This window comes from Bubalus bubalis, chromosome 4 (genome assembly GCF_019923935.1).
Source record: "Bubalus bubalis isolate 160015118507 breed Murrah chromosome 4, NDDB_SH_1, whole genome shotgun sequence".
Taxonomy (NCBI): domain Eukaryota; kingdom Metazoa; phylum Chordata; class Mammalia; order Artiodactyla; family Bovidae; genus Bubalus; species Bubalus bubalis.
Window position 1 is genome coordinate 122,133,762 of NC_059160.1, and position 27,958 is coordinate 122,161,719.

Genomic DNA, 27,958 nt, shown 5'->3' on the forward strand with positions numbered 1-27,958 from the left:
CCAGCATCCAAAGCCCCTTGTCTCAGGGGGAATCCTTTGTTGTGAGTGACTTAGTAGGAGGCTCTAGTTTTCACTATGAGAGCCAAAGTGAATCTCATCCTTTTCCCCACACCTTTGGAACCTGCTGCAGACACATCTCCCAGACATACCCCTCATTCTCTTTGGACCACTGGGCTGCTTAGTGATCACTGGGTGCCAAGACCATGGGTCTATTTGACCCCGAGTCACACAGGAGTGGCTCATTCAGTCAAGACTGGCTTCACAATAAAGCCAACCTTATGAGACTTGATTCTCCCATCATAGCAGGGAGTCTGTGCCTCCCCTTGGCTGGGAACATAGGTATAATTTGCTTGAAGAAGCTCACCGACTTCTGAGGTCAAGATGCTCCCAATTGGAAGATCATTCAGTGCCTTATTAGGGAATATTTTCCCTTGTGGCCTCAGGCCCTCACGGTCTGCCCTCAGGGCCTCACACAGAAGCCACTGGGAGGCACAGTGCCCATCAAAACTCTTTGGGACCTCTGGTCATCTCCAGGATAGCCAGCTCATGGTGCAAGGAGCAAAATGCAAAGTTTCATCACATCCATAAAGTAGCATGCAGAGTATAGTATTACTTTTTGTTTAACACATACACATATGTATTTACATAACCCTAACCCTTGAAAGTCTATTGTAAGTTGAAGAAGATCTGTGTGTACATATATACGTATACATTTAGAAAAACAGAAAAGCATCTGGAAGTGTATATAAAATATATCTGTTAAAGAATCTATCACTACACTTCTTTATCCTTTTTAAATTTTGTCTCAAAATGTTGTTTGCAGGTATTAGTTTTATAAAATAAAAAAATGTATACATCTGTTTTCATCTGGGTGAAACACAAAAGTTTATTCTTAGCTTCCTTACACCCCAACCTTGCAACCCTTCTGGCCAACATGGGTGCCCCAGTGCTCATTGCCCACCTGAAGGAGGTGTCACTGAGGAAGGAGGTGGGAGCTGGTCACCTTTACACCCTTGACTCATCCCTTCAGTTTCTTCATGTGGTGAAGGTGTTTGAACACAGGCTGCCTGAAAAACTGAAGCTCTTGAAGAGGAAACCTGCATGAGCCCAGAGACACAGGTGCAACTCTGGATGTGCTCTGCATAGCCTGCTCCTGGCCATGGACATTGGTGCTGTCCAAGACAGCAGTGGAGCAGATGGAGCCATGGCCAGAGGTGGGTCATCATCGGTCAAATGCTAGCCACATGTGAGGAGCTCCCCTGTACATCTGTGAAATGAGGAGGACTTCATAGGATTATTGCAAAGTCAAATGAGACAATGTACACTTAGTATGGTTTATAGCATGTAAGTGATTAATAAAAGTGAGTTGTCTTTGGCTAACTTGAGAGAAGTGGAAAATACATAGCACTGGCCAGTATTTGAAGTATCAAATGCTCACGTGCTTCTAGGTGGAGTGCCAGTTGGCATAGCCACTTTGTAAGATTGATAACACTTACTGAAGCTGATGCATCTCCATGACCCAGAAATTCATTTATAGGTGCAGACCCAACAGAAATGCATACAAATGTGCACCACATAAGAATGTTCAAAACAGTATGATTCATAATGGCCCAAACCTGAAAACTATTTAAATGCCCATCAATAACAGAATGGATAAATAGTTTGTGATTTATTCCCATAATGGAATATCCCCGCAGTATCCAAGCTGAACAATCTATACCCACAGAGAACATGATGACTTGTACACATACTGAGTGAAAGAGCCAGACACGAATGGTCACATCACATACAAAAGTGGGTGAAGCAGGCCAGGTGTTCACAGGCCATCCCATGAGGGATGGGGGAGGTGCTAGGGATGAGGTAAGCCCAGGTGGGGGGCTTCTGTTTCTTGATGTAAGTGCTGGTTACACAGGTTGTAAAGTTTATCAATTTGTATGCTTATGGTATATGCACATTTCTAGATATATTGTAATTGTAATACAATTGTATATTGTGTTGTAATTCAATAAAATAAAAATTTTTTTTTAACTTCCCTGATAGCTCAGTTGGTAAAGAATCTGCCTGCAATGCGGGAGACCCCAGTTCAATTCCTGGGTCCAGAAGATCTCCTGGAGAAGGGATATGCTACCCACTTCAGTGTTCTTGGGCTTCCCTTGTGGTTCAGCTGGTAAAGAATCCACCTGTAATGTGGGAGACCTGGGTTCGCTCCCTGAGTTGGGAAGATCCCGTGGAGAAGGGAAAGGCAATCCACTGTAGTATTCTGGCCTGGAGAATTCCACGGACAATCCATGGGGTCACAAAGAGTCTGACATGACTGAGCAACTTTCACTTCACTTCACTTCACTTCACTTCATGGTTTAGAAGTTTTAAACAATCATTTAGTTATTACTATATTGCTACTGGTTGGAGTTCAAACTGAACTCAGATTCAGCTGCTCATCACTCAAAAGTCATCACTCTTTGTTCGAGAGAAACAGTTGGTGGAAAAAGAAACATGCTTTATTCAGGAAACTAGCAACCTGGGGAGATGGCAGATTAGTGTCCAAGTCATCAGCCAGAGGACAAGAGCTTTTAAAGGAAAGCTTGCAGGATGTGCAGGGGGCTGCATCCAGAGCAGCACAGTCAGCTCCAACAGTTATCTAGAACCTGACGTGCAGGGGTCTAGTCAGCACCGTCTTGATTTTTTTTCAGTGCAGTTAATCTTTGATTGCATGGTCAGTTTGTCCTCATTTTCTTGAGGCCAGTTCCTGGCATTGTACAGGCTAGAGATTCAGAACCGCTCAAGATGGGGCAGCTTTTGTCATGACTACAGTCTGGTCATCATGCAGTTAGCTTTTCCCCTCTGGTGGTGGTTTTAATGTCTGCAAAACAACTCCGCAATGTGCACCACACACTGGTATCTATGTCTTCTGGGAGGGACTAAAGATTCTGTGACTGCTCTATGGCCAATTCACTGTTTAGATTTTACCAGTTCTCCAGGCCTAACTGTACCTTTGTTACTCCATGTCAGTTCTTAATTCTTGAGCCAAGGTTTTGGGCAAGACCTAGGAGATGAAAACTTTTTCTGTGAACAAGAAACAGGGCACATGGAGTGACTTTTGTATTTGGGAAGTCTCCACAGGGTCCTGCTTGGTTTCATTACCAGTATTGAGGTAGAAATTGTAGGCAGTTAGTGTAGGAATTCTGAGACATCAGCCTGTTTCAATAAACACACTGTTCCATTAACCTAAAACTATACCCTTTGTCCTGAATTCCTGGCTCTCAGAGGAATGTGTCCTTAGTCTGATAACTACTAGCACTCAGATACAGGAAAGGGTAGTAATTAATTAAATTCTGTTCCATATGCCTGAGGGAAAAACAACGGGTGATCATTAACCTTTAGCCCATACATCGGGCCTGTTGTAAAATGGTTGGGGGTCATGAGAAAAGGTTGCAGAATGGTGACTTAATGTCTAAGAAAACTAAGAATCTGAGAATCAAAAGAAGCCATAAAGATGTCACATTAAACATTGTGACCTATAAGCTGATTGGTTAAAAATGACATATGTTAAAAGTAAGAACCAATCAAAAGTGTACAAATTATTACTAGTAAGGATATAAACTGCTGTAAGTCCTGCCTTTTCAGGCACTTCACCCCCTCTCAGTGTCTATGCTGATAGCTTTGTGCTTTCTTTCTCTCTGAAATAAATCCCATTTGCTTGTTACAGTGAGTGTTGGCATGTTTGCAAAGTTCATTCTTTGGCTCTACAAACAAGAACTCAGATTCCCATTTTAGTATCATCTGGCTCAGGGTAGGACAACAGGCTTTGTCCTGTGGAGACATTCTTTAGCAGTTCACCCAGTTCAGTTACATAGATGTCTTCCAAAGGAGACTAGCTGCTTTGGGGTGATAAGTACAGGTTATTTGAGGGAGACAAGAGCTGTCACATTTGGCCATCTGAACCCTGTGGCCCCAGGATACAGAAGCCCAGCCTGGGCAAGGAGACGGCTGAGTGGTTGGGTGCTTGCCCTGCCTTCCCTCAACCCCTCTGGCTGGGAAACACTCTTTAGGCAAATGGTGCTCCATATGGGGTCTGCAAAATGCTAGATTTCACCAAGTTTAACGGAAACCAGGAATTTAAGACTAACACGAAAGATGGGTGACCCCTGAAGTGACTCATCCCCTGAAACCCAGCATGAACTTGGTGGGCTGTCCCATGACTATGCTTTGGTTGAAGAAACTTAACTTAAAAAGGGAAGCTGATTTTCTGCTTTACAGAAGGCTGGCTTTTCTCTCCCCTCCCCATTCCTCTTCCCTCCCAACCCCCAGCTGGCTAAACAAATGGGGCAGCAGACCCTCAAATCATGGTAAAATCACATCATTCTAAATAATCCTCTTTTTTATTAAACTTTTTTCCTGTATATTTGTTTGGCATGTCAAAGTCTTTGGTAACATTTTTTGTGAAATTTCAGAAGATTTCAACTTATTAAAGGAAAAGAGAAATGCCCTATGTCTTGGTGATAACAGGACTCAAAGAGAAATGGTGGCTTGAAAAACCAAAGGGAAAATGTTGGAGATATTTTCTTATACAAACTTTTAAAAGCTCAAGAATAACATCAACAAGTAAAGTGCACAAATTAGAAGTATGTTTTGAGGAATTTCCACATAAACACCATCTGAATCAATTATTATCACCATAAGCCCCGCACAGATCCTGTAGTCCCATGCATACCCTTCAATATCATGGATTAATTTTGCTTTGTGTTAAAATTTAAATTAAAATTTGAATCATACAGAATATATTCTTGTGTGACTTTTTTTTTTTTTTGCTCGATGTTATACCAGTGAGATTCATCCATATTGTTTCATGCAGCAATATTTTGTTCATTTTTATTGCAGGAAAAAGAGTGTATTTTAAACAATCACCCTTGTACACAGCCTCATTTGGAGAAATACTGCCCCAGACCCAGTCAACACAGATACACAGCCATCCTATTCCATTCCCACACTCTTGGAGTAAGAAGTACAGAAAAGTAAAAAGTAATCCCTCAAAAACCAGAGCCAGGTTCAAATTTTAAGTTAACTGAACTCAAGAGCAATTTTGTGACCCCTGGGTAGAGCATCTGAAGTAGTGACTACAGTTCAAAAACTGCTTTTTCTCCCACGGAGTCAGCAATACCAAAATCCTTGAGGAAAGACATATGTGTGTGTGTGTGTGTGTGTGTCTGTGTGTCTGTCTGTGTCTGTGCATGACTGTGGTATGGTCTAAATGTGTCTACCCCCCAGATTCTTATGTTGAAACCCTAACCCCCTGTATCTCAGAATGTGACTGTATTTGGAAATAGGGTCCTTAAAGAAGTAGTAAAGTTACAGTGAGGCCAACAGGGTGGACCCTGAATCAATGTGACTGATGTCTTTCTAAGAAGAGATTAGGATACAGAAACACAGAGGGAGGACAGTGCAAAGAGACACAACAAGAAGACGGCCATCTGCCAGCCAGGGACAATGACCTTAGGAAAAGCCACCCCTGCCCACAGGCTGATCTTGTACTCTGACCTCCAGAGCTGTGAGTAAATAAATGTGTGTTGTGTAAGCCCCCCAAGCCTAGTCTGTACTTTCTTATGGCAGCCCAAGCACACCAATACTCTGTGTGTGTGTGTGTGTGTGTGTGTGTGTATAGTGCTGTGTGTAGGAACAGGCAGCAGCAGGGTGACCACACTCCCGTGGCTCCCTTGGCTGAAGGCCCCCGAACAACCCCACCTTGTCACCTCCTTCCTTCATTGCCTGGACCAGACTAGCCCAGCTGAGTCCATCTGAGTGGCAGCTGTAACAGACGCAAGGCCAGGGAGCCCCTCTGGGAGGATCTGAGAGGGAGGTCAGTCATGAAATAGCAGGAAAGCCTTATCCCTGCAGCTCAGAGCAGGCGGGGCAAGGCTACTAAAAACTAGGCTTAAAGGAAACAAAAGATGCTTAATGCATCTCCATTCAAAAAAAAAGAAACAAAACTTGGGCATTTTCCTCATCACCAAATCCTGTGATAAAGTGCATCAACCAATATAATTTTTATCCAAAATTTGAGTCCGTATAAGAATAGCCAGTGAGGAGAAGAGCAAGCGGACTCACATTGGAGGTGCTGAGCGTCAAAGATCCTGACTCATAAAGAGGGAGGAGCTAGGAGTAGGGGGAAAATTTGGCTTTCCTCTGACACCTTTATGTGGCCATGAACCACCCTGGTGCTTGTGACTGTGTGGGTCTACAGGAGCTTTGTGAAGCAGCCTGGGGATCCCTCCAGCAGCTCTGCTTTCTGAATAAGCAGCAGAAACCCCACTAGGCTCAGCCACTTGGGCTTGAGAAGCATCGTCTTTGTTTCCTGCTTAGGGTGGGCTTCAGATGGGTAAAACCCCCTGTAAGATTGGGATCTTATCTAATGTTGAGTATTATGAAGTGCGCTCTCCTCTGTACTCCCACAACCTCAGGATCATCTATACTTCCATATCTGACCATCAGGAAAGTTTTTGTGCTGCCTGTGTGTGCATTCTGTAAGGTCTCATGGAGTAGCAAGGTCTTTTAAAAGTAGTTGTGTGTTTTGAATTGATGCCCAGTCTAAACACCGACGACACCAAATGCCAGTGAAAATGTAGATCAACGGGAATTCTATTAAACTAAACATACATCTGTGCTTTGATCTAGTAGTCACTCACCCAATGAGTTGATAGTGTATGTCCACACAAATCCTGCACATAGTTGTTTGTAGTAACTTTATTCTTAATTGCCAAAACCTGGAAGCAACCAAGATGTCCTTCTGTAGGTGAATGGATGAACACACTGTTGGTACACACAGGCAAAGGAATCTATTTGGCACTAAAAAGAAATAAATCATCAAGCCATGAAAAGACACGGAGGAAGCTTAAATGTATATAATCAGGTGAAAGAAGTCAATCTTGAAAGGCTACACACTGTATAATTTCAACTATAATAATGACATTCTGAAAAATGCAAAAGTATGGAGACAATAAAAAAATCAGTGGTTGGCTGGTATTGGGGGGAAGGAGAGATAAATAAGCAGAGCACAGAGAATTTTTAGGGCACAGAAACTATCCTATATGATACTATAATGATGGATACACATCATTACACAATTATCAGACCCATACAACATATGTGATGAGGATGTGTCATTGCAGTTCATTGATTGCAGCACATGTACCACTCTGATGGGAGATGTTGGTACTGGAGAGTCAGGAGATGTGTAGGGTATATGGGAACTCTGTACTTTCTGCTCAATTTTACTGTGAACCTAAAACTATTGTAAGAAATAGTCTACATAAATAGATAAATAAAATTAAAAGGTGACAGGAGAAATCATACTTATGGAAGGAAATTACAGCCTAATTTTAGTCAAACTAGGGAATAAGCAAAGCTGTTGTGATCTGGTGGCAGTGACAGGGGGCAGTGGCAAGACAGGGTCCCTGGCTATAGAGATGATGGTCATCTGATTTGACGAGAAACCACAAAGGGAGAACATGAGGAACCCACCTCTGAGCAAATGAAACCCCCTAATTCTCATGAAGGTGTCCATGATGCTGTGTAGGCCAAGGAATGCATAAGCCTGACAAATTTGGTTCATTGAAAGAAATGTGACTTTCCTCTGAAATTACAGAGAAAAAGAGAGACAGTGAAGGGAAGAAGAGATTAGACAAACAGAAACACAAATGGGACTGGGTCCATTAGAATTATGCTAGAGAGCATAGAAGAGAGGGGCAAGAAAGTGTAGGGAAAGGCAGAGAGTAACATGGAGGAAATCCATTTTAAGTCTATAGTCCTACTCTTAGAAATTCTGAAGATAAGAATAGACTATATTGGTAAAGAGATTTAATTATCTAAGCAATCTTGTGAAGTGAGAAAGCTATTACTATATTTCATCAAATGAAAGATTACAGTAATTGAAAATGCTCATCATTTTAGTGCTATAAAGAAAGAAAAGAGTTGCCAGTTAAACCAAGACACTGTTTTGCTTATCTCTTGCTTCAAAACAAATGGGGAAATTACCCCAAAACTTAGTGGTTTATGACAATTACCACTTGGTGGTATTTCATAGTTCTATAGGCTGACTATACTCATCTGGGTAACTATCCCTTGGGATTCCCATGTGGTACACTCAGATGTCAACTGGGCTTAAGGTATCTGAAGGTTTGATGGGCTGAATATTTGAGATGGTTCCCTCACATGCCTGAAAGTTGATGTGGGCTGTGGGCAGGGAGCTCAGCTGGGCCTATTGACTGGAGCACTGTGTATGTCTTCACATGAGGCTTGAACCTCTTTGCAGCATGGTGGCTGTGCTCCCAGAGGGATCATCCCAAGAGTAGTGAAGAGACCTAGGAAGAAGTCAGAAGGTTCTCACTGTGTAACCTCAGAAGCCCCAGAACAACACTAATGATGCCTGCCATTGTTCCACAGACTGAAGACAAGAAGAATTAGACCTCCATCTTGATACAAGGAGTGACATGCATACAAAAAGGTGAAGGACTTGACCATCTCTAGCTACCATAGTCACTACCTTAAAGGTTGCTGTGGGGGAAACACACATGGATCACGCCAGACTCTCACTGCTGTGTGATATCAATCATATACTCAAAGGGATTTGGTAATTTCTTCCAATTCTCTTTGTACTTATGATTGAGTGAAAGGAAAGACTGCTGAAACCATAGTCTAAAATGTAACACAGCTTTTACTGTGGGCATCTTCATTAGTTAGGATCTGTGGAATACTGGATTGTTGCTTTCAAAGTGTTAACTAAAAAAGATACACAACTTGAGAGTTGTGAGTTAAGTTTTAATGGGGCAAAATGAGGACTGCAGCCAGGGAGGCAGCATTCAGAGAGCTCTTAGAGACTGCGCTAAGTGGCAGTGGGGTGGGGGAGTTAAGTTCAGTCACTCAGTTCTGTCCTACTCTTTGTGAACCCATGGACTGCACCATGCCAGGCCTCCCTGTCCATCACCAATTCCCGGAGTTTATTCAAACTCATGTCTATTCAGTCGGTGATGCCATCCAACCATCTTATCCTCTGTCGTCCCCATCTCCCCCTGCCTTCAATCTTTCCCAGCATCAGAGTCTTTTCAAATGAGTCCGTCCTTTGCATCAGGTGGCCAAAGTATTGGAGTTTCAACTTCAGCATCAGTCCTTCCAGTGAATATTCAGGACCAATTTCCTTTAGGATGGAATGGTTTGATCTTCTTGCAGTCCAATGGACTCTCAAGAGTCTTCTACAACACCACAGTTCAAAAGCATCAATTCTTTGGTGCTTAGATTTCTTTATAGTCCAACTGTCACATCCATATATGAGTGCTGGAAAAACCATACCTTTGACTAGAAGGACCTTTGTTGGCAAAGTAATGTCTCTGCTTTTTAATATGCTGTCTAGGTTGGTCATAACTTTTCTTCCAAGGAGCAAGCATCTTTTAATTTCATGTCTGCAGTCACCATCTTCAGTGATTTTGGAGCCCAAAAAGATACAGTCTGCTACTGTTTGCACTGTTTCCCCATCTATTTGCCATGAAGTGATGGGACCAGATGCCATGATCTTAGTTATCTAAATGTTGAGTTTTAAGCCACATTTTTCACTCTCCGCTTTCATTTTCATCAAGGCTCTTTAATCTTCTCTGCTTTCTGCCGTAAGGGTGGTGTCATCTGCATATTTGAGGTTGTTGATATTTCTCCCGGCAATCTTGATTCCAGCTTGTGCTTCATCTAGCCAAGCGTTTCTCATGATGTACTCTGCAGATAAGTTAAATAAGCAAGGTGATAATATACAGCCTCAATTTAATCCTTTCCTGCTTTGGAACCAGTCTGTTGTTCCATGTCCAGTTCTAACTGTTGCTTCTTGACCTGCATGCAGATTTCTCAGGAGGCAGGTCAGGTGGTCTAGTATTCCCATCTCTTTCAGAATTTTCCACAGTTGATTGTGATCCACACAGTCAAAGGCTTTGGCATAGTCAATAAAGAGGAGGCAATGTTTTTCTAGAACTCTCTTGCTTTTTCAATGATCCAATGATGTTGGTAATTTGATCTCTGGTTCCTCTGCCTTTTCTAAAACCAGGTTGAACATCTGGAAGTTCTCAGTTCATGTACTATTGAAGCCTGGCTTGGAGAATTTTGAGCATTACTTTACTAGCGTGTGAGATGAGTGCAATTGTGGAGAAGTTTGAGCATTCTTTGGCATTGACATTCTTTGGGATTGGAATGAAAACTGACCTTTTCCCATCCTGTGGCCACTGCTGAGTTTTCCAAATTTTCTGGCATATTGAGTGCATCACTTTCACAGCATCATCTTAAGGATTTGAAATAGCTTAACTGGAATTCCATCACCTCCACTAGCTTTGTTCATAGTGATGCTTCCTAAGACCCAGTTGACTTCACATTCCAGGATGTCTGGCTCTGGGTGAGTGATCATACCATCGTGATTATTTCGGTCTTTTTTGTATAGTTCTTCTCTGTATTCTTGCCACCCCTTCTTAATATCTTCTGCTTCTTTTAGGTCCATACCATTTCTGCCTTTTATTGAGCCCATCTTTGCATGAAATGTTCCCTTGGTGTCTCTAATTTTCTTGAAGAGATCTCTAGTCTTTCCCATTCTGTTGTTTTCCTCTATTTCTTTGCACTGTTCACTGAGGAAGGCTTTCTTATCTCTTCTTGCTATTCTTTGGAACTCTGCATTCAAATGGGTATATCTTTCCTTTTTTCCTTTGCCTTTCACTTCTCCCCTTTTCACCACTATTTGTAAGGCTTCCTCAGACAATCATTTTGCCTTTTTGTATTTCTTTTTCTGGGGGATGATCTTGATCCCTGCCTCCTGTCCTATGTCACGAACCTCCATCCATAGTTCTTTAGGCACTCTATCCCATCTAATCCCTTAAATCTATTTGTCATTTCTACTGTATAATCATAAGGGATTTGATTTAGGTCATACCTCAATGGTCTAGTGGTTTTCCCTACTTTCTCCAATTTAAGTCCTGGTCTTGTTTTTGCTGACTGTATAGAGCTTCTCCATCTTTGGCTGCAAAGAATATAATCAATCCGATCTCGGTATTGACCATCTAGTGATGTCCATGTGTACAGTCTTCTCTAGTGTTGTTGAAAGAGATGTTTGCTATGACCAGTGTGTTCTCTTGGCAAAACTCTATTAGCCTTTACCCTACTTCATTCTGTACTCCAAGGCCAATTTTGCCTGTTATTTCAGGTATTTCTTGATTTCCTACTTTTGCATTCCAGTCCCCTATAATGAAAAGGACATCTTTTTGGGTGTTATTTCTAGAAGGTCTTGTAGGTCTTCATAGAACTGTATAACTTCAGCTTGTTCAGAATTACTGGTCAGGACATAGGCTTGGATTACCATGATATTGAATGGTTTGCTTTGGAAATGAACAGAGATCATTCTGTCATTTTTGAGATTGCATCCAAGTACTGCATTTCGGACTCTTTTGTTGACCATGATAGCTACTCCATTTCTTCTAAGGGATTCCTGCCCACATTAGTAGATATAATGGTCATCTGAATTAAATTCACCCATTCCAGTCCATTTTAGTTCCCTGATTCCTAGAATGTGGATGTTCACTCTTGCCATCTCCTGTTTGACCATTTCCAATTTGCCTTGATTCATGGACCTAACATTCCAGGTTCCTATGCAATATCACTCTTACAGCATTGGAGTTTACTTCTATCACCAGTCACATTCACTACTGGGTGTTGTTTTTGCTTTGACTCCGTCTCTTTGATTCTCCAGTGATCTCCAGTAACATATTGGGCACCTGCTGACCTGGAGATTTCATCTTTCAGGGTCCTATCTTTTTGCCTTTTCACACTGTTCATGGGGTTCTCAAGGCAAGAATACTGAAGTGGTTTGCCATTCCTTTCTCCAGTGGACCACGTTTTGTCAGAACTCTCCACCATGACCTGTCCATCTTGGGTGGCCCTACATGGCATGGCTCATTGTTTCATTGAGTTAGACAAGGCTATGGTCCATGTGATCAAATTGGTTAGTTTTCTGTGATTGTTTTTAGTTGTCTGCCCTCTGATGGAGAAGGATAAAAGGCTTGTGGAAGCTTCCTGATAGGAGAGACTGAGGGGCAACCAGGTCTTATTTTGATGGGTGAGGCCCTGCTCAGTAAATCTTTAATCCAGTTTTCTGTTGATGGGCGGGGCTGTGTTCCCTCCTGGTTATTTGACCTCAGGTAATGAAGATAATGGTGACCTCCTTCAAAAGTTCTCATGCAGGCATTGCTGCAGTCAGTACCCCCAATCCTGCAGCAGGCCACTGCTGACCCATACCTCCTCCAGAGGCTCCTGGACACTCTCAGGAAAGCCTGGGTCAGTGTCTTGTGGGGTCACTGCTCCCTTCTCCTGGGTCCTGGTGCACACAAGGTTGTGTTTGTGCCCTCCAAGAGTCTATTTCCCCAGTCCTGTGTAAGCTCTCCAGCTCTATGGCAGGGTTAATGGCGACCTCCTCCATGAGGGCTTATGCCATACCCAAGTCTGCTGCACCCAGCCCAAGTCTGCTGCACCCAGAGCACCTGCCCCTGTGGCCACCCACTGCTGACCAGTACCTCCACAGGAGATACTCAAACACAGTTCTGACTCAGTCTCTGTGGGGTCTCTGGGTCCTGGTATGCACAAGGTTTGTTTGAGCCCTCTGAGCATCCTGGCAACTATGGGGTTTGATTCTAAATGAGACTTTGCCCCTCCTACCATCTTGCTGGTGTTTCTCCTTTCCCCTTGGACGTGGGGTATTTCCCCAAAGTCGCTCCAGCGCCATGCAGTTGCCACTCCAGCACCTACTGTCTTGCTGGGGCTTCTCTTCCCTTGGACATGGGGTATCTCCTCACAGTCTCTCCATAACTGCACAGCTACCACTCCAGCTCCACGCAGCTGCCACACATACACAGAAGAACTATACAAAAATGATCTTCACAACCCAGATAATCACGATGGTGTTGACCACTCACCTAGAGCCATATGTTCTGGAATGTGAAGTCAAGTGGGCCCTAGGAAACATCACTATGAACAAAGCCAGTAGAGGTGATGGAATTCCAGTTAAGCTATTTCAAATCCTTAAGATGATGCTGTGAAAGTGATGCACTCAGTATGCCAGAAAATCTGGAAAACTCAGCAGTGGCCACAGGATGGGAAAAGGTCAGTTTTCATTCCAATCCCAAAGAATGTCAATGCCAAAGAATGCTCAAACTTCTCCAAAATTGCACTCATCTCACACGCTAGTAAAGTAATGCTCAAAATTCTCCAAGCCAGGCTTCAACAGTACATGAACTGAGAACTTCCAGATGTTCAACCTGGTTTTAGAAAAGGCAGAGGAACCAGAGATCAAATTACCAACATCATTGGATCATTGAAAAAGCAAGAGAGTTCCAGAAAAACATTGCCTCCTCTTTATTGACTATGCCAAAGCCTTTGACTGTGTGGATCACAATCAACTGTGGAAAATTCTGAAAGAGGTGGGAATACTAGACCACCTGACCTGCCTCCTGAGAAATCTGCATGCAGGTCAAGAAGCAACAGTTAGAACTGGACATGGAACAACAGGCTGGTTCCAAATCAGAAAAGGATTAAGCCAAGGCTGTATATTGTCACTGTGCTTATTTAACTTATCTGCAGAGTACATCATGAGAAACGCTTGGCTGGATGAAGCACAAGCTGGAATCAAGATTGCCGGGAGAAATATCAATAACCTCAGATATGCAGATGACACCATCCTTATGGCAGAAAGTTAAGAAGAAGTAAAGAGCCTCTTGATGAATGTGAAAGAGAAGAGAGAAAAAGCTGGCTTAAAAGTCAACATTTAGAAAACCAAGATCATGGCATCTGGTCCCATCACTTCATGGCAAATAGATGGGGAAACAGTGCAAACAGTAGCAGACTGTATCTTTTTGGGCTCCAAAATCACTGAAGATGGTGACTGCAGACATGAAATTAAAAGATGCTTGCTCCTTGGAAGAAAAGTTATGACCAACCTAGACAGCATATTAAAAAGCAGAGACATTACTTTGCCAACAAAGGTCCTTCTAGTCAAAGGTATGGTTTTTCCAGCACTCATATATGGATGTGACAGTTGGACTATAAAGAAATCTAAGCACCAAAGAATTGACACTTTTGAACTGTGGTGTTGTAGAAGACTCTTGAGAGTCCATTGGACTGCAAGAAGATCAAACCACTCCATGCTAAAGGAAATCAGTCCTGAATATTCACTGGAAGGGCTGATGCTGAAGTTGAAACTCCAATACTTTGGCCACCTGATGCAAAGGATGGACTCATTTGAAAAGACTCCGATGCTGGGAAAGATTGAAGGGGAGGAGATGGGGACGACAGAGGATAAGATGGTTGGATGGCATCACCCACTCAATGGACATGAGTTTGAGTAAACTTTGGAAGTTGGTGATGGACAGGGAGGCCTGGCATGCTGCAGTCCACAGGGTCACAAAGAGTCGGACATGACTGAGCAACTGAACTGAACTGAATGAAGCTTGCAATTTGGTCACAGAGTGGTAATGATATCTGTTTGCATCTGTCCTGTGATTATAAGCAGGAACCCAGAACTTCAATCTTGAAAGTTTCACCCACGGAGAGGAGTGCTGCCTGGGACCCTTTCCCAATTGGAACTCCAGATGTGCTGTGACACGGTATTTCCCAGCACTGTTTAAGTCTGGATATTGGTTAAAAACCCAAAATGGTGATGTATCCTCTGCTGTATTTCTCATTTCTTTTAATGTAAGTATATCGAAAGTAAGCTAGATAATCTCTAATAAATATTTGTATTATTTATTTGTATTCAATGAGTGGCTTGTTTTGTTAACAAATCCTTTGAACCTGAGAGGAAAGTGAAAACTTTAGGCAAGACACCTTTGCATAGTTACTGCTTCTTCAGGACCGAGATAAGTGTCTGGAGGTGGACTGGGGCTATTGTTGAACAATATTGCCAGGAGCAGAGACAAAAGACAGGAATGGGGCCAGGAAAGTAAAAAAAGGGCTGAAATCTGCAGCACCCCCAACAGTTGTCTCACTGCATTTGACCACAAGGGCCATCTCACAGTAATGGTATCTTCTTTGTTTCTGTATTTTAAATGTCATGCACACTCTTCTTTTGGTCATTTCTAATTTGAAGCCTCACTAGTTTAGAAACTCTATGAAACATGCTTTCAGCTTAACTTGATACAGCCCACTGCTCATACACTAATATAAAATTTACACTCCACTGGTTTTTTTCTGGGATTTTCTTCATTTATGATGATTTTCAGTTTCAATGTTAAAAGAAACTGTTTTATCTTCTGAAGAGTCTTTTTTTTTTTTAATGGAAATTTAATTCAAAATGGATAGCTGCAATTTGGGCATTATCAACCAAAGTGATGCCTATGAACAGCTATGACCAAGTTTGCACAGGCACAAGTCACTCCATAATGTCACAACTGGCTGGCAGTGTTTATGAGATGCTACCAGCTGCAAGGAACACCTCACCTACAGAGACATTAAAATGTGAGAAATGGGCATCCTTGTAAGTTATTACCATTTCCATTATTTTCATTTACAGGTGAGAAAAATGAGAAACAGAGAGTCTAACAACTTTTGCATTAAGGAAAGTGACAGAAGGAAAGAAGACAAGGACATTATGGAACATTTTCTCCAAATTCTTCAACTTGTAGATAAACAAACACGTCAAAGAGCTTAAGCACTTTGTCCATTTTAACAACTCCGTCACACTGAGTCAGAATGTAAATATTTTATTCCAAGGCCAGGTACTGCATTTTCTTGTATTATACTGAATATATGGCACAGAACCTCAATTTTGGTATGGCTTGCCATTAACATTTTTCAGCTTGTTTTGATGATGACTCATGCTAAGAGTCACATTTTACTTCTCAGTCTGATATATAATATATAAATATATAATTGAAACTAAGTTTTATGAAGCAATGCTAACACTTCTACACATTATACATTCTAATAATTTCTGATTTGAAGGTAATTCTTTTTAATTTTAAAAATATGCTGGGTACTTCCACTTCTGACAAAAGAAGAGAGCTTGTTTCAGACCAATCTCCCTATGGAAAAAGAACAAAAATCTGGAAAACTATTTTTTAAAGAGATTTGATTGCCAGAATGAAAGCTATAAAAGCAGTGAGAAGATAAGAGGTCAAAATTCGAGAGAGAAGGGAAGCCCAGAGAGATGACTCCTACATTTGGTACTGCTCCTACTGAAGCAATTGAGCTGAGCATACTCAGTCACTTCAGTTCAGTTCAGCCGCTCAGTATGTCCGACTCTTTGTGACCCCAGGAACTGCAGCACGACAGGCCTTCCTGTCCATCACCAACTCCCGAAGTTCACCCAAACTCATGTTCATCGAGGCGGTGATGCCATCCAGCCATCTCATCCTCTGTTGTCCCCTTTTCCTCCTGCCCCCAATCCCTCCCAGAATCAGAGTCTTCTCCAATGAGTCAACTCTTTGCACGAGGTGGCCAAAGTATTGGAGTTTCCAGCTTTAGCATCAGTCCCTCCAAAGAACACCCAAGATTGATTTCCTTTAGAATGGACTGGTTGGATCTCCTTGAAGTCCAAGGGACTCTCAAGAGTCTTCTCCAACATCACAGTTGAAAAGCATTAATTCTTCAGCGCTCAGCTTTCTTCACAGTCCAACTCTCACATTCATACATGACCACTAGAAAAACCATAGCCTTGACTAGATGCACCTTTGTTGGCAAAGTAATGTCTCTGCTTTTCAATATGCTATCCAGGTTGGTCATAACTTTCATTCCAAAGAGTAAGCGTCTTTTAATTTCATGGCTGCAGTCACCATCTGCAGTGATTTTGGAGCCCCCAAAAATAAAATCTGACATTCTTTCCACTGTTTCCCCATCTAGTTCCCATGAAGTGATGGGACTGGATGCCATGATCTTGGTTTTCTGAATCTTGAGCTTTAAGCCAACTTTTTCACACTCCTCTTTCACTTTCATCAAGAGGCTTTTTAGTTCCTCTTCACTTTCTGCCATAAGGGTGGTGTCATCTGCATATCTGAGGTTATTGATATCTCTCCCCGGCAATCTTGATTCCAGCTTGTGCTTCTTCTAGCCCAGCGTTTCTCATGATGTACACTGCAGATAAGTTACATAAGCAGGGTGACAATATACAACCTTGATGTACTCCTTTCCCTATTTGGAACCAGTCTGTTGTTCCATGTCCAGTTCTAACTGTTGCTTCCTGACCTGCATACAAGTTTCTCAAGAGGCAGGTCAGGTGGTCAGGTATTCCCATGTCTTTCAGAATTTTCCACAGTTTATTGTGATCCACACAGTCAAAGGCTTTGTCATAGTCAATAAAGCAGAAATAGATGTTTTTCTGGAACTCTCTTGCTTTTTCGATGATCAAGTGGATGTTGGCAATTTGATCTCTGGTTCCTCTGCCTTTTCTAAAACCAGCTTGAACATCTGGAAGTTCACAGTTCATGTACTGCTGAAGCCTGGCTTGGAGAATTTTGAGCATTACTTTACTAGCGTGTGAGATGAGTGCAATTGTGCGGTAGTTTGAGCATTCTTTGGCTTTGCCTTTCTTTGGGATTGGAATGAAAACTGACCTTTTCCAGTCCTGTGGCCACTGCTGAGTTTTCCAAATTTTCTGGCATATTGAGTGAAGCACTTTCACAGAATCATCTTTCAGGATTTGAAATAGCTCAACTGGAATTCCATCACCTCCACTAGCTTTGTTCATAGTGATGCTTTCTAAGGCCCACTTGACTTCACATTCCAGGATGTCTGGCTCTAGGTGAGTGATCACACCATCGTGATTATCTTGGTCATGAAGATCTTTTTTGTACAGTTCTGTATATTCTTGCCACTTCTTCTTCATGTCTTCTGCTTCTGTTAGATCCATAACATTTCTGTCCTTTATCAAGCCCATCTTTGCATGAAATGTTCCCTTGGTATCTCTAATTTTCTTGAAGAGATCTCTAGTCTTTCCCATTCTGTTGTTTTCCTCTATTTCTTTGCACTGATCACTGAGGAAGGCTTTCTTATCTCTTCTTGCTATTCTTTGGAACTCTGCATTCAGATGCTTATATCTTTCCTTTTCTCCTTTGCTTTTTGCTTCTCGTCTTTTCACAGCCTTTTGTAAGGCCTCCCCAAACAGCCATTTTGCTTTTTTGCATTTCTTTTCCATGGGGATGGCTTTGATCCCTGTCTCCTGTACAATGTCACGAACCTCATTCCATAGTTCATCAGGCACTCTATCAGATCTAGTCCCTTAAATCTATTTCTCACTTCCATTGTATAATCATAAGGGATTTGATTTAGGTCATACCTCAATGGTCTAGTGGTTTTCCCTACTTTCTCCAATTTAAGTCTGAATTTGGCATTAAAGTGTTCATGATCTGAGCCACAGTCATCTCCCGGTCTTGTTTTTGCTGACTGTATAGAGCTTCTCTATCTTTGGCTGCAAAGAATATAATCAGTCTAATTTTGGTGTTGACCATCTCGTGATGTCCATGTGTAGAGTCTTCTCTTGTGTTGTTGGAAGAGGGTTTTTGCTATGACCAGTGTGTTCTCTTGGCAAAACTCTATTAGCCTTTGCCCTGCTTCATTCTGTATTCCAAGGCCAAATTTGCCTGTTACCCCACGTGTTTCTTGACTTCCTACTTTTGCATTCCAGTCCCCTATAATGAAAAGGACATCTTTTTTGGGTGTTAGTTCTAAAAGGTCTTGTAGGTCTTCATAGAACCGTTCAACTTCAGCTTCTTCAGCGTTACTGTTTGGAGCATAGGCTTGGATTACCGTGATATTGAATGGTTTGTCTTGTAAATGAACAGAGATCATTCTGTCATTTTGAGATTGCATCCAAGTACTGCATTTTGGACTCTTTTGTTGACCATGATGGCTACTCCATTTCTTCCAAGGGATTTCTGCCCACAGTAGTAGATATAATGGTCGTCTGAGTTAAATTCACCCATTCCAGTCCATTTTAGTTCCCTGATTCCTAGTATGTGGATGTTCACTCTTGCCATCTCCTGTTTGACCACTTCCAATTTGCCTTGATTCATGGACCTAACATTCCAGGTCCTTATGCAATATTGCTTTTTACAGCACTGGACCTTTCTTCTATCACCAGTCATATCCACAACTGGGTATCATTTTTGCTTCATTTCCATCCTTTCATTCTTTCTGAAGTTATTTCTCCACTGATCTCCAGTAGCATATTGGGCACCTACCTACCTGGGGAGTTCCTCTTTCAGTATTCTACCTTTTTGCCTTTTCATCCTGTTCATGGGGTCCTCAAGGCAAGAATACTGAAGTTGTTTTCTCATTCCCTTCTCCAGTAGACCACATTCTGTCAGACCTCTCCACCATGTCCCACCCATCATGGGTGGCCCCACATGGCATGGCTAGTTTCATTGAGTTAGACAAGGCTGTGGTCCATGTGATTAGATTGACTAGTTTTCTGTGATTTTGGTTTCAGTGTGTCACTTCAGTTGTGTCCAACTCTATGTGACCCTATGGACTGTATGTAGTCTGCCAGGTTCCTCTGTCCATGGGATTCTCCAGGCAAGAATACTGGACTGGACTGCCATGCCCTTCTCCAGGAGATATTCCCAACTCAGGGTTGAACCCATGTCTTTTATGTCTCCTGCATTGGCAGGCAGGTTCTCTACCACTAGCATCACCTGGGAAGCCTGTTGTCACCAGGTAAAGTGGTGGCTCAGAGACTGAGAAGCTGAGCACATCCTTTGAGGCTGGGGCAAAATCTGATGTTAATAATGACCAAGGAAAATGGGCAATGGTAAACATCCTAGATTTTCAGGTTAGACCCTGAAAAGAAGAGTGAATCAGAAAGAGACCAGGTCTCATAAATGCTAAAGTTCAAATCATCTCAGCCCTGAATTATTTTAAAGTCATACCCCTTACTCAACTGCTTGTTCCAAGCACAAATGAATGAAAGCTAGAATATCGAGCCTCAAAACAGTTTTCATACAAATTGCAAAAAGTACAAGAAGAGACCAAAAGGCAAGAGAAAAAAAAAATCACACAATAGAAACAATGACAAAGGAGATAAAGATATGGAAATAAGACTTTAATATAACAATGATTTATATGCTCAAGAAGTTTAAAAACAGTGTGGAATATTTAGTCCAGATAAATGCAAATACAAAGGATAAAATGAAAATTTTATAACTAAAAATAATAATTAAAATTAAGTACTCAATGAATATGTTTAACAGCAGATTAGACACGTGTTGGAGAAGACTCTTGAGAGTCCCCTGGACTGCAAGGAGATCCAACCAGTCCATTCTGAAGGAGATCAGCCCTGGGATTTCTTTGGAAGGAATGATGCTAAAGCTGAAACTTTAGTACTTTGGCCACCTCATGCGAAGAGTTGACTCATTGGAAAAGACTCTGATGCTGGGAGGGATTGGGGGCAAGAGGAGAAGGGGACGACAGAGGATGAGATGGCTGAATGGCATCACTGACTCAATGGACGTGAGTCTGAGTGAACTCTGGGAGTTGGTGATGGACAAGGAGGCCTGGCGTGCTGTGATTCATGGGGTCGCAAAGTTGGACACAACTGAGTGACTGAAGTGAACTAAACTGAACTGAAGAGAGAAATAGTGAATTGGAAGACAAGCCAGAATAAAAATAGCCATAGAGGATTATGAAAAGACAAGTCAGTTTTTAAAATACAGAAAAGGACATAAAAGTCATGTGATTTACAATACACAAATAAATTCAATCACAGAAGAAGGAGGATAAGGAGGAGCAGAAGGATGAATGGACCTATAAAAATATTTTAAGAGATAATAACCAAGGATTTTTCAAACCAAAGAATAACATCAAACCACCAAAGTAAGAAGCCCTATGTAACCTAAGCAAGATAAATACAAAGAAAGCCACATAGGCAATCACACTCAAATTACTGACAGCAAAAGACAAGGTCTTTAAAGACCTTTAAAGCATGTAGAAAAAACGAGATCTATTTCCTTGAAAGAGGTAATGGTAAGAATGACAGTTGATTTTTCACAAAAAATAATGGAAATAGAAGACAATGTCAAGAGACACATGTACCCCAATGTTCATCGCAGCACAGTTTACAATAGCTAGGACATGGAAGCAACCTAGATGTCCAACAGCAGATGAATGGATAAGGAAGTTGTGGTACATATACACAATGGAATATTACTCAGCTATTAAAAAGAATGCATTTGAATCAGTTCTAATGAAGTGGATGAAACAGGAGCCTATTATACAGAGTGAAGTAAGCCAGAAAGAGAAACACCAATGCAATATATTAACACGGATATATGGAATTTAGAAAGATGGTAGTGATGACCCTATGTGCAAAACAGCAAAAGAGACACAGATGTAAAGAACAGATTTTTGGACTATCTGAGAGAAGGCAAGAGTGGGATGAATGAGAGAATAGCATTGAAACATGTATATTACAATATGTAAAACAGATGACCAGTGCAAGTTCAATCCATGAAGCAGGACACTCAAAGCTGGTGTTCTGGGACAACCCAGAGGGATGGGGTGGGGAGGAAGGGTGGAGGGGGGTTCAGGATGGTGGGACACATGTACACCCATGGTTGATTCATGTTGATGTATGGCAAAAACCACCACAATATTGTAAAGTAAGTAGCCTCAAATTAAAATAAATAAAGGAATTTTAAAAAGAGAGAAGACAATGTCATTCAAATTGCTGAAAGAAAATACAGCCAAGCTAAAATTCTAATCTCAGTGAAATTAACTTTTAAAAATAAAAGTCAAATGAAGGTATTTTAAGACATATTCATACACATACTAAAAGAATTAGCCAAAGCATATATTAAAGGGAGTCTTCAGGCCAAAGGCAAATGCTTTCTGATAGAAGTTAACTATGGAAAATGAATGAAGATAAATGAACACTTACTCTAACATTAATAATATATTGTAACATTTAAATATAAAGAGGTAGAAATAAGATACTCAACAACAATAGCATGAAACACAGAAAGATAAATGTTAGCATCATCCAGGAAGTGATGAAATTAACAAGTTAAAATACATTTTAATAAGTCAAGGGTGAATATTAATTTAAGATAATCACTAAAGGAAAATAAAAGAATGTATACACAACAAGCTGTTAAGTGAGGATCCATGGAATTGTAAAAGTGTGTAATCTAATGAAGCTAAGGAATATAATAAAAATCAAGGACCATGTACAGCAAGTATAAACTGTCTGAGGATTCACTAAGTAAAGAACTCACAAAACCTCTATAGGGAAAACTTTGACAAAAGGCAGAAAAAATTATGTGAATACACAGATAGATAGACCTTCTATGCTCTTGCAAATATGTAAAAGTTCAATTCTACTCCCCAAATCAGTAAATTCATTGCAATCTAATAAAAATTTAAGCTGATTTTTTTCATATATTTGGTAAACTTATTCTGAAATTTACATGGAAGAATACAGGACCATGAAAAATACAGTTGACTTTGAACAAGAAGAGAGGGGAGGCTTGCCCTGCTAGATATTGAAGCACATATTTTGGTGATAGAAATCGTCTGTTAAAGGTCCAAGAACAAACAAAAGGCATCAGTGAGGTGGAAAGAAGTGCTCAGAAACAGGCTCTAATACAATTATGTAAAGTTTAAAAATAAAATTAAAAAAAAAAAGAAAGAAACAGGCTCTTGAGAGCTTAATACATTTCAGAAAAGCTGTCACAGATCAGTGAGAAAAAGACAGATTAACTCAGTAGCTCCATGAATAAAATAAAACCAAACTGAACCCTACCTGATATTATAAATAGGGACCCTTACAAATAAAGGGGCTTCCCAGGTGGCACAGTGGTAAAGAATTCACCTGCCAATGCAGGGAATGCAGGAGAAGGGGATTCACTCCGTGGATCAGTATGATTCCCCTGGAGAAGGAAATGACAACTCACTCCAGTATTCTTGACTGAAAAAGCCCATGGACAGAGAAGCACTATATGCTGTTTATAAGGGATCACTTTAAATAGCAGACTGGAGGCTCTTGTTAATCAGCTGAGCCATGATTCTGCAGCCCAAACCTCCAGGGCTCTCCTTTTCCTGACCATTTTCCAAATCTTGTCCTCTGGCCTCCTGTGGATTCTGTATTCCTGTCTTGCATTTCCAATAATCTCATTTTTATATAATATAGCCAGACTCGTCATCTGTTGTTTGCAATTAAAAAGAAAGAAAGAAAGAAACTCTATTAATGCGTTTCCAGAAGTCTGGTCTTTGATACACACACCACAACCACTTCCCCCTGCCACTCGCTACCATCCAGGAAAGATTGTACTGATTTCCTGTTCTTCTCAGCCTGGTATTAGAAAATTGAAGGGGTGGCCAGTGAAAGTGAAAGTCACTTAGTCGTGTCTGTTTGTGACACCATGGACTGTAGCCCTCCAGGCTCTTCTGTCCATGAATTTCTCCAGGCAATAATACTGGAGTGGGTTGCCATTCCCTTCTCCAGGTGATCTTCCTGACCCAGGGATCAAATCCAGGTCTCCTCCTGAATTGCAGGCAGATTCTTTACCACCTGAGCCACCAGGGATAACCTTTTTCTGATTTAAAAAATAAAGAAGTCCCTGTCCTTTTATTCCCAGGAGGTTCTGCTTCGGTTCAACACACTCCACAAAATGCCTGGACCTATTTACCTATCACTAGGGAAGAACTTCCCTCTCACTCTCAGGCATTCCACTCTCTGTGTCTCTGCTATAAACACTTTGTTCTATAGCATCTTCATCTTATTTGATTCCCCTTCACCCACTTATTTGATTTTGAACTGAGGAAAAAGCTGACAACTTCGGTTGCAAACCAAAAAGATGGTCCTATTGAGCAGTCACACTCAGTGCATGCTCCTTCTATGAGCTTGGTTCCTGAATGAAGTCTAGGGTGGGCAGGGACAGAGGGTGGGTGACAGTTTAATTGACAGTTTGCAAAAAGGATGTTCTGCAGACAGAAAATAACAGCCAGTGGTGATGCTGTTTGGACCATGTTTTGTTTTGTTTTAACTTAGCAAACAATTAAAAGCACATTTTAAAAATCCAGATTTTTGACATCATGAAAAACCAAGGCTGTAACAACACAAAGCCCACAGTCGGGCATGTCATTGCCAGTTTGCCTCAGTTCTCAGCACTCCCTGTTACCACCCTGCACTGGGGCAGGTGTCAGTTGGTATTCATCTGCTACTCCTGCTGTTCTTTCTGAATTAAAGGTGGAAAGGGTCATTTGTGTGAAAAAGAATGAGGGAGAATATATCAGCAGGGCTGTTTAGTGGTTGGAGAATCTGTGCTGCACACAGAGGGCAACAATCAAGCTGATAAAGGCCCTCACTTGGCCTGCCGTGCCATGCCCCAGTCAGGCACTGGGCTGCACCATCCCTAAGGGAAAACATTTTCTAATTTGCTCAAAGCCTTCATATAGGCTCCTAGAAGCAGGGCATATATTATCTGCAGTGTGTGTCTGTGCTGAAAGTATCAAATGTAACCAGCTTTGTCTATGTTGCCTGGCCAGTTCCTATAGACATTTGAATTTGCATTCTTGGTTTATTTCTTTTACTCCTACTGTTTCATGAGCTACAAATTTCACAGGATTTTCAAGACAACCTAGAATATGAGGAAAAATTTCCCAACTAGGCATTGACAAGATGATGCCTTTTCTCTTATTACAAATACTATAAACAGATTTTGTTTCCCCACCCCTCGCCCCTGTCCTTTGTATTCTCTGGATTATCTGCTTACTAGAATATTCCACATTCCCATTTCTTGGCCTTTGCCAGTGCTCTTTCCCCATCTGAAGTGAGCTTATCATCCACTACCCCATCCAGATCTTGTCCACTCTAAAGGTGTTTTGCCTGCAGAGCACGCTTCCATGGAGCAGCAGTATGGGGGATACTGTGGTTTCCACCTCAGACCCTCATTGCAGGGCCCATATATCTATATCTTAGAGTCAGGAATGTCAGCAACTGACAGTTCACAGCTGCATCCTTCTCAGTCACAGGGAACAGCCTTGCCCATGGTCATGTCTCCTCCCAGAGCTGCCTTGCAGCAATGATTCACTGATACAGAATTTTCTAAAGTGTCACCTGAGACTTCAGTGCAACTGCAGGGTGGTGGCTTCTCCCTGTGCTAACCCTGCCTTTGTCACCTCCCAGGTATCTTTGCTGAGAGCACCTGCAGAAAATCTTCAGATAGTCTGGTTCTGAGTCTGTTTCCAGAGTGTTCCATCTATGGCCATTGGTACCAGATATGGCGTTAGGGAAGTAGATTTCTTAGAGTCATTTCAGTGGGACTGTAGACTTGGATCATTCAGAGCAGAGTTGGCCCCAAATCACGTCACCATTGGTAAGAAAAATGCTGCAGAGGTGCAGCTGTTACAATTCTCACCAGAGGCAAACTGGGCCGGGATCCACCAGGGTGAAAAAATGGTAACAATAAGGACTATGGAATTGGATGACCTTGTGACCTAAGTGACCTTGATTCGTTGATGAAAGATAATGACAGTCAGGGTGATTAACTACCAATTCAGAGCAAAATGTGAAAGACAAAGTTTCTTTGCAACATTTCAGGGAACTTTAATCAAAGGTGTGGCAGAGATGGTAGAGGAAGTTATCACAAGGCTCAGAGACATGGGCATTCTAGGGTGGACAGACTATGTAAGGCTAAGAATCCAGAACTGACTCTGTCCTGTGAAAGGCCTGGAGGACACCTGTTTACCAAAACTACAAGGATTTCCTGAAGAGGGTCCAGCATTGCTGAGCTCAGCAAAGGTGTCTTCTGTCAGCCAGAGTTGATGTCAGAAAAAGGAATGATAGGATCCTGAAATATGAGATATTTCATTATCACCATCAGAAGCAAGATGGGTACAATTATTACAATGAGACACAAGGCTGAAGACAGTAGTGGAGTTGCTATGCAGAGAGCTTAAGAGCTGATTCATAAAACATGATGTTCTCAGAGGTGAGACAAAGAGCCACCCAACAAGGGTGTGGCTTAACTTACGAAATGGAAAGAAATTAAGGATGGATGGTTGGAAGGCCAAGGCAGTTTTCCCAATACAAAGTCAAAATCCTTTGCCCAGTTTTTGGGCCTGAGCCAGTTCTCAGACCTGGAACCCAGTGATTGAAGGAGAGAACTCTTCAACAATGCAGCAAATGTATTGAATAGTAATTGCCCCAGTGTATCCATTCAGATTTTGAAGAAAAACAGAGAATATAACATAACATAATGTAGCACAATGGAGAGAGAGATTTCAAGGATTTCAGTCATTTCACTTGTACAATTAGGGTGACTGGCAAGTCTGAAATCGATAAGGCAGGCCAGCAAACTGAAAATTCAGGAAAGAGTCAATGTTGTAATTTTGAGGAAAATGTCTTTTTCTTTAGAAAATCTTGGTCTTTATTCTTAAGACCTGCAACTGATTGAATGAGTCCATCCACATTATGGACTCATATCTGCTTTACTCAAAGTCTACTGATCTAAATGGTTGTTGTTTAGTCGCTAAGCTATGTTCCAACTCCTTGAGACCCCATTGACTATAACCTGCCAAGCTCCTCTGTCCATGGGATTTCCCAGGCAAGAATACTGGAATGGTTTGCCATTTCCTTCTCCAGAGGATCTTCCCTACCTAGGGATTGAACCCACGTCTCCTGCTTGGCAGGCAGATTCTTCACCACTGAGCCACTTGAGAAATCTGATCTAAATGTTAATCACATCTAAAAAATACTTTCATTATTGTTTGACCAAGATATGGGCACCATAGCCTAGTCAAGTTGACAAGTGAGATTATCCACCACATCAGACCTTCTCCCATGGGATCTACTGTCATTCACTCAGAACACTGAGGAAAAAGGAAATTTCCAGCTCTTCCAAAGATCTGGATTGACATGGCTAGCTAGGGTCCTGGGCCTGGTATGTCTTACAGGGGGCCCATTGGGAAGTCATTTTCCTGGTTCCTAAAAGAAAAACTGGAATGGACATTCTTGGTAGGTGGCAGAACCATCAGATTAGTTCTTTGGCCTGTAGGCTGAAAGGTATTAAAGTAGGAAAGGCCAAGAAGAAGCTCTAACCATCCTCCCCCAGCCCAATGCAAGATAATAAGTAAAAAAATACATAAATAAAATGCTGTATTCCGTGAATTAGAGCTAAATTCAAAAACATAATGAACGCAGAAGTGATGGTTCTGTGATAAGCCAGAAACTCACCAGCCTGGCCTCGGCAAAAAATCAGTGGATCATGGCCAATGACAGTGGACAATCAGAAACCTAACCAAGGAGCAGCACCAAAGTGCAGTTGTTGTGTTAGATATGATGTCTCTGCTTGACGAACCTCCAGAATGTGATAGTGGCCATTGACCTGCTGAGTGAGTTCTTGTTCAATCTATTCAGGAGAAGGATTAGAAAAGGTTCATACTCCCATGGCACAGACAACAGTGTACATTTATAGTCTTGTCCAGAGTTATACTAACTTTCCTGTTTTTTGTCAGAATGTAGTCCAGAGGGCCATCTGGACATTCTACAGAGTATCACACCAGTCCACTATATCAATGGCATAATGTTAAGTAGACCAGATGAGCAAAAATTGGCATTGGAGGATGAGATGAAACATTCAGTCCAAAAAGTGGGAGAAAAATTGTAGGTGGATTTCAGTCCTCTTCCCCATTTCAGTGCCCTCCAAAGTAAAAGACAAATGATTACATTTCACACCTCCCACTATTAAGTAAGTGAAATGTCTGGTAGGCCCCTTGAACTTCTGGAGGCAGAATATTCCATTGTTGGAAAGATACTCTGACCCATTTACTGGGTAATAGGAAGAATATGGGCTTCCCTGGTGGCTTAGTGGTAAAGAATCTCTCTTGGCATGCAGGAGATGCAGGAGATGTGAGTTTGATCCCTGGGTCAGAAAGATCCCCTCAAGGAGAAAATGGCAACCCACTCAAG

The 27,958-nt window shown here is 41.7% G+C and overlaps 1 pseudogene; it reads left to right on the forward strand.

The window, feature by feature from the left end:
- Positions 1 to 934: 934 nt before the first annotated feature.
- The window catches only part of LOC102390961, a 106,307-nt pseudogene continuing 79,283 nt past the window's right edge, over positions 935 to 27,958 (forward strand).